Raw genomic sequence first — 12,605 nt, forward strand, 5'->3', positions numbered from 1 at the left:
TCGCCCTTTCCTGTGCCCTTTTAAGGCTGACTCAGTGCCTTAAGAGGCTAACACAGAAGGGTAAAGCAAGTCTCCATAAAACCCAGAGAAGAGATGGTAAAACTCCTCTTTGGATCCTGTCTGGAGTCACAGCTGAAACCAGAGAATTTCCCTTTCAGTTTGAGCAGCTTTTGTGTTTTTACACAGACATGAGCAAAGTGATACATTTTGGGGTGGTGATACCTTCAGGCGTGCTTTTAAAACTCTGGGGATGCCGGCTAGTATTTTCAAATAGATAGGGGAGTTTGGGTACTTTGGTTGTCTTTGAAGGTGGAAGAAATCCAGATGGTAGAACCACGTGGACACAAGGCTTTTTCTGAACATTTGAGACAAACGGAAGAAGACATGTCAAAAGTTTCTTAACTGCTTAGTCATTCAAAAACTTTTTTTTTTATAGGTTGAAACGACAGGTACAAGCCATTGATGCTGGAATGCTGTGATGCTGGTATTTTAACGGACTCAAAACCAACGTGCAGGCTAAGTGTGCTTAACGAGGTCAGGCATTGCTGTGTACGTTGTAGCAGCCATGTGTCCATGCGCTAGCACAGGAGTTCACACGCAGTAGCTGGTGGTGAGAGAACAGTGCAGCGGGCGCCTCATTTCCTTCTTTTCATTTAATTCTCACAATTATGTGGAGTCAACACTGTTCTCTAATTTTACAAATAAAGCAACATTAAGTCCCCCCCACCAACCCTCGGAGGACTCTGGGCCACTCCTATACCCACCAGGGACACAAGTCTTAGTCAAGGATGGGAAGGCACTCACCCAGTTCTCTATGATAAAGTTCCAGGGATCGCCAGTTGGGCCCACCTCCTGGACCTGGCTTACACCTTTTTTGCAAAAAAACAAAACAAAACAAAACAAAAAAACAACCCAAAACAAACCAGAATGCTTCTAAATTCCAGATAAGGCTCAGCAGTCTCTTCTATTATCTCCTCATTCACCCTAGCTAATTCCAGTAGCGCTTATCAATTAGCCAACCTTACTGCCATTACTTTACAATTCAATACCACCTGCTGGGGATATATAAAACCAACATCTCTGGAATTGGGGAGCACTTACTGCTGATCTAGTTCGAGAACCTCCCCAAATCCCGATATTGCCAAGGAAAGCCCCATAAGGATGTAAACTTACTAAGGGTGAAGGGCAACTTTGTCACTCTTATCTGTGATTCTCAAAACACCCTACATTTGAATCCCCAAAGGGGACCCCTATTTCTTGAAAGAATTTATGAAAAAAAACTATAACCCCTCTACTTGACCCCCTAACCGTAGCCACATTTGCAGCCCAGGGGGTCCAACTCTGGGGAACCAAGTTCTCCATGGGAAGGGGAAACCATGCCTCTGGGGAAAGTATTCTTATGCTGACATCCAGGTAACTGAAGAACTTACCCTTCCGAGGGAATTTCCTGGATTTGGGGATCCTGTGCCTACCTGGCTTTGTCCCCTGGTGCTCTCTAGGCTATGTCATCCCTATGTCAGCATGACAACTCCATAGCCTGGAATGACAGCCCCCTTTCCCTCTCTATTCCGGAAGTCATCTAAGTGGAAGAGCAGGGTTTCTCATCCTCCTGGGGGGAGGGGACAGCTGTAGGAGCTTCACTGGGGATCCAACAGCTTTTATCCCAAAAGACAGCTGCCGCTCGACAGGAGAAACCGTAAACATGTTGGAAGAGCAAATTGATTCCTTAGCCTGTAGCCCTTCAGAACAGAACGTGGTACCTGTTTACACCTAAAGGAGGAATGTTGCCTCTATATCAATCAGGGCAGGTACAACAAAACACCAGACATCTTTGAAAGGGCAAGCAGCAGATTACTGGGGACTCCTTCTGGAATGCCAAATCTTGGCTTCTCTTCCCCTTGCCGTTGCTGCGACCATAATTCTGGCTCCTAATATTTGGGCGCTTGTCACCTTAATTTATTCAACACATTCCTTATATAGCAGCCATACAGCTCTGTCTGAAGTAACATACTGAAACAGGCCAACGGGGAGCGGGGGGGCGAGGACCACAGGGCAGCTATTGAGAATTAAGTTCTTCACAGCATTTACATTGAATCTACAAAAGCTCCAAAATTTGGCCCAAATGGGGCATATGTCAGCATTTTTTAAAATGAATATTGCATAATGTAAGAAGGGATATAAAAGACAGTGGTGCTAAATAGAATAGGAAAGTACTGGTGGTGGTGGTGGGGAAAGTTTTCATAAGGGAAGAAATGTGGCCGCAGCGAGATGAACACAGGAAAGTGTGTGCTAGAAGTCCTTCCTGGTGCCCAGCTTAATGTCAAACTCGTTTTCTTGAAATCTCTAATAAAGGTATATAATATCCACTTTGGAGTCAGTGCTTATTTCATAATGCCGCATTTTTGTTTTCTAAATTTCATTTTTTGATTTTTCCATGTTCTATAAAATCCAGCCTTATAACTTTTATATGTAATTTATTTTTTTGTTCGTTCATTGCTTATACCCTATTTTAGTTCACAAAGAGTTTGAATGTAGTTTATAAGAATATATTCCAATGAAATTCTAAAAACAGGAAATTGTAGTATAGGGGAATAAGGTAAAGTCCAGCGTGGCTCTGCTGGAGCGTTGTCCTGTAAACCAAAAGATAGTGGGGTGTATGCGAGAGGCAACCAGACGATAAAGTCCAAAAGACCCCAAAGTACATAAAATTATAGGGCATTAGGTTCTGTATATTGCTAGGAGGTCAAAAGATTTGCTGAGCTGCCCAACAGTCAATGCAAAAATCAGAAATAGAAATGAGACACCCAGCCCTAACTGGTTTGGCTCAGTGGATAGATCTTTGGCCTGCAGACTGAAGGGTCCCAGGTTTGATTCTGGTCAAGGGCATGTACCTTGGTTGTGGGCACATCCCCAGTAGGGGGTGTGCAGGAGGCAGCTGATCGATGTTTCTAACTCTCCCTCTCCCTTCCTCTCTGTAAAAAATCAATAAAATTTAGTAAAAAAATGAGATACCCCAAAAAAGAAATGTTGAAATTTCCCCTGGATCTTCATAAAGAAGGCACTGACCAACCTCAGTGTCAGTAACCTAAAGAGTGCTTATAATCTTTTAAACTTCCATGCGTGTACGGTTTTTGATGCCCATGCAGCCTACCCAAGGTGATTTAGCATTCTTAAACTCAACAATTTTCCCCAAGTCCTAATTATGTGGCAAGAGGGTTATCAGTTTGCACATGTGACATTGGGGAGAAAACGGTTCTGGTTATCAAGCAGACAGGCCACACTTGACTGTGATGCTGAAACTGACTGCACACAGACGGTATGCTCCAAGGATCGAGGGGGAAAGATGAACATTGAGCCCAGTGCCTTTCTACTCTCCATTAATTTCTCCAAGTCAATGGGAATATAAATTCTGACATTTTTCTGCTGATAGTTTAAGGCAGGGGTCCTCAAACTACGTCCCACGGGCCACATGCAAATACAAATATTGTATTTGTTCCCGTTTTTTTACTTCAAAATAAGATATGTGCAGTGTGCATAGGAATTTGTTCATAGTTTTTTTTTAAACTATAGTCCGGCCCTCCAGTGGTCTGAGGGACAGTGAACTGGCCCCCTGTTTAAAAAGTTTGAGGACCCCTGGTTTAAGGACTTGCCTCTAACACTTGCCCTTTAATCTCACCCTAACATTTCAGCTACAACAAATCTTTGGGATCTAAACTAAGACAATCAAGAAACCTTAAATTTCTTTATTCTTAGAGCTTATGAAAATTACCAAATATGCATGAAGATATGATTCAGTAAGGCCCTGTGTATTTTTTAAGTATTTTAAAGAAAACCCAACATGTATTTCATTACTAAATATTTCAGTATTCATGTCAATAGAAAAGAATCGTACCTGGCAACAATACCAGTAGGATTGCTAAGAAAATAATTTTAAATCCACACTCAGCTTCCTCCATTGTAAAAAATAAATCCTATTTTACAGTGTGAATCAAGATTCAAATAAGGTAAAATACTTTTATTGATTTCAGAGAGGAAGGGAAAGGAAGAGAAACCTCAATGATGAGAATCATTAATCAGCTGCCTCCTGCACGCCCCACATGGGATCCAGCCCACAACCTGGGCATGTGCCCCGACCTGCATTTAAACAGCATAATATAAATTATTGATTAAGGTATTACATATGTGTCCTTATTCCCCCATTCCTCCCCCACTCATGCCCTCACCCCCCTGTTGTCTGTGTCCATTGGTTAGGCTTATATGCATGCATACAAGTCCTTTGGTTAATCTCCCCTTATCCCCATCCGCCCCTACTTTCCCTCTGAGGTTTGACGGTCTGATGGATGCTTCTCTGTCTCTGGATCTAAACAGCATAATATTTTCAATGCCCAACAAACAAGAGTAGTACTATGCAGTGCTGGGATGTCATTCCTCTTTATGCCTGCAGAATATCCAATTGATTGGATACCCTGAATTTTGTTTATCCATTTATCGGTGGGTATGCCTTTGATTTTTTTAAAACCATGTCATGTCCGTTGTCCTAGAGTTTCACATGCTGGCTGATTGCTTACTCCTGATGCTGTTTCATTTGTTTATTATCACAGACTTGAGAGGAACCCCCTATTCTTAAAAAATTGGTTGTCAAACTTTAGGGTGTGGAAGAACTACCTGGCACGACTGCTAGGGTGCCGGATTTTAGGCTCCATCAGTGGCGAGTTTGATGTAGTAGACAAGAGGGGGCCCAGGAATCTTTTCAATAGGTGAGTCAATGTTGATGCAAGTATTCCGAGAAGGCATTTTGAGAAGCTCTGTCTTTAAACCTGGATTTTATTGACATTTAACATTTCATAGGAAAGCCCAACAAGCAGCTGGTAGGTCATTGCTTAAGACTTGTTAGAAATATTACAGAATTACTGAAAGGGGTCTCAGTTAATGGGTGATGTCTTCTGGGTTGGAGATAGACATTTGAGAGAATGATGGGTTGCCCTTGCCGGGTAGCTCAGTTGGTTAGAGCATCATCCAGAGATGCCAAGACTTTGGGAGAGTCAATCAATGAATACAACAAACCGGTTTCTCTCGAATCAATAAATAAAAATTTTTAAAAAGAAGGAATGATGGGCAAGAGAATTGTGTGGTGGATGCTACTTAGTCACCCTGGAGTGAGTGAAGTAGCCAAATGTAGCTTGAGAGGTAATGAAGCGAAATAGCTTCCATGAATTAAATTACTGTACGGATAGATCTTTTACAGTATTGACCTCAACATTTACAAATGCACTCAGATTAATTAATGACAGTACTTTTGAGTTCGGGAAATCTTAATTCTTAACCTGAAGCCATTTTCTTTTAGGTGACCAAGAACAAAGTAAGTTGCAGATATTCAAAGAGAGCAATCCTTTTGCTCTAGAAATATGCTACAACGAAATACAACCATTTTTGCTTCAACACTTTTTCATTATATTTTCCATTATCTAAATAGAGTACTTTACAACACCAAGAACTCCTGAGTAGAAAGAGTTGTTTTCCCTTAATTTAATGACAAGAATTTGCTTTCACTTAATAGATGAGTGATGCTTTTAAGGGTCTTTTAATGGTGTCAGAGCAGCCGGAGCAGCAAATGGAGTTCCATTTACTCTGTGTGCCTCATTAAGCTATCACAGAAGAGGGTAATGTGGCCGAAGAAAAAAACACCACCAGTGCTTTTCTGGCCTTTGAGGGAGAAAAGAAAGATTTTAAGATATGAAAACAGTTTTGACGTCCCAATGCCTTTCCAATGGCGTTCATAGGGGAGCCATCAGTGGAAAGGAATCTTTAATTCTTGAGCAATAACCTCAACTTCTTGAACTCATTAGCCTGACATATAAGGGGTAAGTGCTTACAGCAACAGTATATTTTTAAAAAAACATATTATTAGGTAACATTTCAAGCATACCCCCAAATAAAGAGAAGGCTGAAGCTCCACGTACCCAGCATTGAGCTTCATCAATTAGCAATAGCTTGCCCATCTCCTACATCTGACCACTTACCTTTATTTCTGATAGTTTTCAAGAAAATTTCAGACATTGTGTCATTTCACCTGTAAAAAGTTTTCATTTGTATTTCTAATTGATAATATTTTAAAACATAACTATATGTCATCATACCTAATATATTTTTTTACTGATTTTTTTTTTGAGAGAGAGAGGGAGAGGAAACATCCATTTGCGGTTCCACTTATTCATGTATTCACTGGTTGCTTCTGGTATGTGTCCAGATGAGATCAAACCCACAACCCTGGCATATCAAGACAATACTCTAACCAACTGAACGACCCGACCAGGGTAACAATATATATTCTTTAATTATCATTCAAAACCTGGTCCATGTTCAGGTTTTCCCGATGATCTTCTAATCAGAATCCAAACAAGATCTACACATAGTATTTGGTTATGTCTTTAAGTCTCGTATTTTGTAATAATCCTCCTTTATCTGGGCACTGGTTTGTTGTAGAAATGGGGTGATTTGTCCTGTAAAATGACCCACATTTTATGTTTGTCTTTTTGCGTTCCCTTAGTGTATTTTATTTGTTTCTTTATTTCTTAGAAGCTGGCTTCCCAGTGCATCGTATCACCAGGCACAAAATGGCACAACCCTCCCATCTTTCTAGGCTGCACCAGTGGTTCAGGGGGTGTTGGTCTGATTTCCCCATTTCAACGTTAGCCATCACCCTTTCACGGAGTGTCTGTCTTCCCTTTATGTTCATTCCTTACACTCTTTATCTCACTAGTAGCTGTAAAGAAGTAATTAAATTTAAGAATCATTCCTTCTGCATCTAATAGCTAGACTTCCACAAGGAACAACGTTCCCTCATAGACTATTTGGTTACTCCATAAATGTTTATACAGGGAAGGCTTCTTCCTTTCCTTTCCTTATCAAATTTCAGAGTAATATAATCTCCAGGAAGGATGGGGAAGTTCCATGTTATGAATTCAGAATTTTTATGTGGCTTACATTTCATCAGAAGTATGTTTTTAAAATTGGTGCTGGAGATGGGATCATGAAATGTTGGCATCCGCTTTGTGAGACAGTTTCTCAAAGTCTGACCACAAACCGTGTTTATGTCAGAACCCCTGGGGGCAATGGTTAGTGCAGTGGTTCTCAACCTTCTGGCCCTTTAAATACAGTTCCTCATGTTGTGACCCAACCATAAAATTGTTTTCGTTGCTACTTCATAACTGTAATGTTGCTACTGTTATGAATCGTTATGTAAATATTTGATATGCAGGATGGTCTTAGGCGACCCCTGTGAAAGGGTCGTTCGACCGCCAAAGGGGTCGCGACCCACAGGTTGAGAACCATTGGGTTAGTGTGTAAATTCCTGGTCCCCACCAGGACCTGCTGGGTCGGTCTTTGGGAGTAAGCCCTGGGATGTGCATTTCTAACAAACTGCTGAAGGGATTTCTAAAATAGCTATGGAATGAATATTCTTATGGGACAACCTCCTCAGAGCGTGGGGAGAAAGCACCAAGTGGGCACACACCTGAGCAGTTACTCCAAAGAAATTAACTCCCGATAACTCCCGAGAAGGCGGGGTGGGGCGGTGGATACACTAACTCCTTTAAGAAGGCCGACGTGGCACCATGCAGTGCTGGAACCTCTAGGTTCAGACACAATCTAGGTTCTGACTACCCCCCATTGTCATTAAAACCCTGGGAAACTTTTACAACAGTAAATTCTGTACAAGGTTCTGCAGGGCATTGAACTAATCTCTTGTGGATTCCCACACCCATAGCTTCAGATCCTGCACAGCTGCTGTCTACTGGGCCCAGAGGCTCCCACTGCACCACTATGTCACTTCAGGTAACACAGCTCCACCTCCATTTAAGACGCAGAGAGCCATTTGCATTTGAAGTATCAATTAGCGCTGTTACTCCTTCTACTTTTGAATTGCTCATTACCTCTGGGGAACTCACTTTCAGTATTTTATTAAAAATCCTCTAATGCTTGACATTTTGAGCAAAACATTTGTTTAGTTGATTTTCCATAAAAGTGATGATCCATTTTTGTAATTTCATTTGCCTTTATTTATTGAATTTTAAATAGCATTGTTGAATATACTGACTCACAGGAAAAAAATATAGATGCTAAAAAAAAAGAGCCAAACTTGCAGATCTTGAATTTTTTGCAGATTAGGAAAAGCTAAACTACTTCTCTCAGCTTGAGAGAGAATGGGAATCAGGTTCCTGAGGTGTAACGGAGTCCCTGGTCTCTCTGGATGGATGCAGCCACATTATATGCCGGTCTCATTCTGTGTAGTGCCAATATCCAGCCCATAGAAAGGGCATGGCAAGGACAGGGCTGGGCACTCCAGCGGGCCCTCAGGGGACCAGAATTACATGCAGCCTGTTTTGAGATTCTTCAAGTTGCTGGGAAAGTTCTAACACTGTTGCCTTCAGCAGAAACCTGGCCTTCAGACTTCGGCTAGGGCAGGGGTCATGAACTCTGCCTGTGAGGCCAGGACGACATCTCAGAGGAGTGAAGAGGCTGGTGAGTTAGGGAGACACATCCCCACCAAAGGAGGCCACCCCCACTCAGCTTCTGGCCTTTACCAGGATTGTGGACCCTGAAGAGCTGGGGCTTTTGAAGTTTCACGAGATGCTAATAATCTGAACTTGATGTGAGCTCTCTAGACATCAGATGTTGACGGTAATTCAAACGGACTTTAAATACAGCCATGATTCCATTCAATGTCTGTGGGCCACTGTTTTGGGGCTTGTGATTTAGGGGATACAGTACTTTAATACCACAATGAAATAGAAGGGAACTTATATTTTCCAGATCAAAAGGAGTGGAAGTTAGAGTCCACGGCTGGTTTGCTGATGCTGTTAGCAGAGACTCAAACCATAAACCTTACAGGGATAGACTAGCTATATTCTGTAGCCAGAGGTTAGATGTTTGCTGTTGTGTGCCATCTGTCACCTAGATGCTCTGGATGAATGCATACTGATCAGGGCAGAGTCATAACTCAGAGTCCACGCTCTAGTGATTGTGGGCAGTGGTGACACCTTCCTCTAAGGATGTGATCACATTGCACCGCCCCCCCCAAGACTCCCGCCGCCCCCCCACCCCCACCCCCCGCCCCCACCCCCATCCTCAGAGAAAAACAAAGCAGAGTATTTCCATGGATCACCTTATAAAACTCTAACCCTGACTTTCTGGGAAAGGTGGTGGGAATTGAGACGGACTGCTTTTGCCTTTCTGAAGAGCGATAGCCAGATAGCCTGCTCTGCTGGGGTTGGATTTCAGTGTCAAGTTGTCTTCTAATCAGTCAGAGGGAGGCTGGCTATATAATTACAGCACACGGTCGTGGTGACACTTCATGCTAACTAAGTGCACCTGCAAAATTCACCTGAACTTTGGGAAACTAAATCGAGTTCAAGGAGAAAGTTTAGACGTAAGAAAGTACATTGAATAAAATTCTGTATCCTCTAAAAGGCTAAGTGTGGGTGGACTACAGTTCTGGTTCTGGCTCTGTCTGCATCTGATATGGAGCTTCATCATTTAACCTCTCCTGGCTCCAAGTTGGTTGAATTAGACTAATCGTTATATTCCATTATTTTACAACTTACACTTTATTTTTTTTTAAAGCTGGTTATTTTCCTGTTATTATCATCATTTACTCTTTGTTCATTTCTCTATTTGTTTTGTATTGAAGTGATATTAGGGGAATTCTTCCGTTTGCTAGAAGTTTTAGAGGGACCTGTCACATGTCTGTGTTATTGTTTTTGCATTAGTTGGGACATGGACTGATTATTGATGATGTGGACTGATTACCAAAAATATTTTAATGAGTATTATAAAGTCGTATATGGTTGGTTCTCTCTGTTCTGCTATAAAAGGAAACACAATTAGTTGTTTATTAAAATACCACAGTGAAGTACCACTTATACATATAATGGCTAAAGTTGAAGAGCCTGATAATACTAAGAATGGGGAAGTTGTAGAGCGGCGGGAACTCTGACATTCTGCTAGTGGGAGTGTACATTAGTGTGGCCACCTAACCTGTTGGCATTATGTCCCCAGGTTGGACATATGCCTACCCTGTGACCCAGCAAGTTATGCCTAAGAATATTCTCAACAGAAATGTGCCCACATGTTCACCAAAGGACATGTCACAAGGATGCTCATAAAAGCATTTTCGGCAATAGCCTCCAGCTAGAAGCAATCCAAGTGCCTGTCAGTGTTGGATGTGCAAATACATTGTGACAGCTTCTTACAATGGAATACTATACAGCAACAAGAACTAACAAACTACTGATGTTTCTGAGCAACATGGCTGAATCTCATAAACATAATATTAAGAAGAAAAAAGGCAAAAAAGATTACACACTGCATGATTTTATTTATGTAAACACACGCATACGAAATCCAGGCAAAACTAAGCTATGGTGTTAGAAGTCAGGATGGGGTTACCTTTGGGGAAGAGGATAGAGAACGGGGGTAGGGAAGGCTTCAGGGATGCTGGCAACATTCTGTTTCTTCACCTGGGCGGGGTTTATATGGGCGTGTCTGTTTTGTGACAAGTCTCTTCAGATTTATACACTTTTCCAAATGTATCTTTTCAAAATGCTAAAAACAGAAAGAAATTGATGCTTTATGTTTAGACATAACAATACCACTTTTTTAAAAGTTATAATAATCTATAGGAATCAGCAATAGCTGTTGCTGAAACTCATCATTTTTTAACACTAACTCATAACCACCAACTCCCCTCCCAAAAGATAAGCTATCTTCTTGCCCTTTTGATTAAAAAAAAAAAAAAATCCAACGAGCAAGTACAGGTGCCTAAAATGGCAACATCTTCAGTATTATTGTTTCAAAGGTTCCAGTTGAACCAGAAGTCTATCAACAGTGCAGACCATTTGTATTCATTTGAATCAGCTAGAAACTTTTGAATCTGTTCACCTAGTTCATGTGGATCCTGAAAGGCTTATCATGTGAGGCTAGCATCTTGGTTGGCAGTTAATTTGCAGCCTGCCTCTGTTTGGCCCCTGGGAAGGGTAGCGGAGGTATGGCTAATTACCATGTTTCTCTTTTATTAGATAGGATAGCACCACAGCCAGCACTAGGAGGATGCTGCTCATGTGGCCTTGTCACTGTCCCCCTTCATCTGGCCGTCGGATCTTATTTTCTGAGGAGAAATGAAGTAGAACCCTAACCCCTAACTGGGGACAAAGCTGTACAGGGAGATAGTCCAGTACTGTCTTATATTTTAAAAAATATATATTTCTTTTATTGATTCAGAGAGAGGAAGGGAGAAGGAGAGAGACAGAAACATCAATGATGAGAATCATTGATCAGCTGCCTCCTGCATGCCCTACAGTGGGGACCAAGCCCGCAACCCAGGCACATGACCCTACCAGGAATATAACCGTGACCTCCTGGTTCATAGGTCGACGCTCATTTCACTGAGCCACATGGGCCAGGCTGTCTTGTTTTATTTTCAATGGACCATATGATTGCCAGCTTTCTAGAAGGGCAGGACCAAAGAGGAGAATCCTAGGTGCTCCCCCCTGAGGGAAGTCTCATTCCAGGTGCCACTTGTGAATCCTTGCCCTCCCACCAGGTGGCAGTGAGGTTGGTAAAACTAGGAAGTAATCGCCCTGTGCTGGGAGCACACTAGTGTATTATCTGGCAAGAAATGTAATTCTTCCTTTATTGTACACTAGAAGCCCGGTGCACAAAATTTGTGCATGGGAGCGGGGGGGGGGGGCGGGGGGGGTTTCCCTCAACCCGGCCTGCACCCTCTTGCAATCTGGGACTGCTGGCTCCTAATCGCTTGCCTGCCTGCCTGATCGCCCCTAACTGCCTCTGCCTCAGCCCCCGCTGCCGCAGCTTTGTCTGGAAGGACATCCGGAATGATGTCCAGAAGGTCGTTCGGCTGTCCGGTCTAATTAGCATATTATGCTTTTATTATTATAGATAGTGTTTATGGACATGGAAGGAATCTAAATGCCCCCAAAGAAGCCTGTTCTGAATCTGACCAGGCTATTAGAACCACTATCCCCCAGATAGTCTATACTTAGAGTTCTTCCAATACACCCCCCCATTCAACAAAGAAGAACATTGATGAGCCAAATTGGGGGGCGGGGGGGCTTGCAAACCAAAATACTGAAAATAATTTTGAGTTTTTTGTTTACTACCCAATCTCTGTTCCCTTTCAAAGCCAAACATCTTTAGTCTGTTTTCTCACTTACCTTTCACTTACAACCCATTCCAATATGTATTCTACCTTAACCATTCCTCACAAGCTGCCCTTGAGAGAATTCAAAGGAATCTTGAGTTAATAGGCTCTGGTGAGATAATACATGAATTGAAGCAAATTAAACTCTCTGAGCCTCAGTTATCTCTGCTCTAAAATGGGCATTATAATACCATTGTCTTCCTCATAGTGTTGTCAGGATGATTAAATGCATTTGAAAGCCTTGCTCAAGAATTGAATGTTGCTACTATTAGTATTTCTTTCTTTTTCTTTTATTGTTTTATTGCTTAAAGTATTACAAAGAGTATTACATATGTCTCCTTTTTTTTTCCCCGCCCTTGACAATCCCCTGGCCTCCCCTACCCCCCCA

At 42.0% G+C, this 12,605-nt stretch overlaps 1 long non-coding RNA gene and 1 other non-coding gene across 2 annotated transcripts in view; both read left to right on the top strand.

Annotated features, from left to right (window-relative positions):
- LOC106698018 overlaps nucleotides 1–2,366 on the top strand; it is a 3,168-nt gene extending 802 nt beyond the window's left edge. The window contains exon 3 of the long non-coding RNA XR_001349302.1: nucleotides 437–2,366. This is a non-coding gene — a long non-coding RNA (uncharacterized LOC106698018). The remainder of the gene's footprint in view (nucleotides 1–436) is intronic.
- On the top strand, nucleotides 13–134 carry LOC111827076. The gene has a single exon (XR_002830552.1). It is a non-coding gene; the product is annotated as a small nucleolar RNA SNORA26 (small nucleolar RNA).
- Nucleotides 2,367–12,605: the final 10,239 nt, after the last annotated feature.

The sequence above is a fragment of the Myotis lucifugus genome, unplaced genomic scaffold, assembly GCF_000147115.1.
Source record: "Myotis lucifugus unplaced genomic scaffold, Myoluc2.0 scaffold_127, whole genome shotgun sequence".
NCBI lineage: Eukaryota > Metazoa > Chordata > Mammalia > Chiroptera > Vespertilionidae > Myotis > Myotis lucifugus.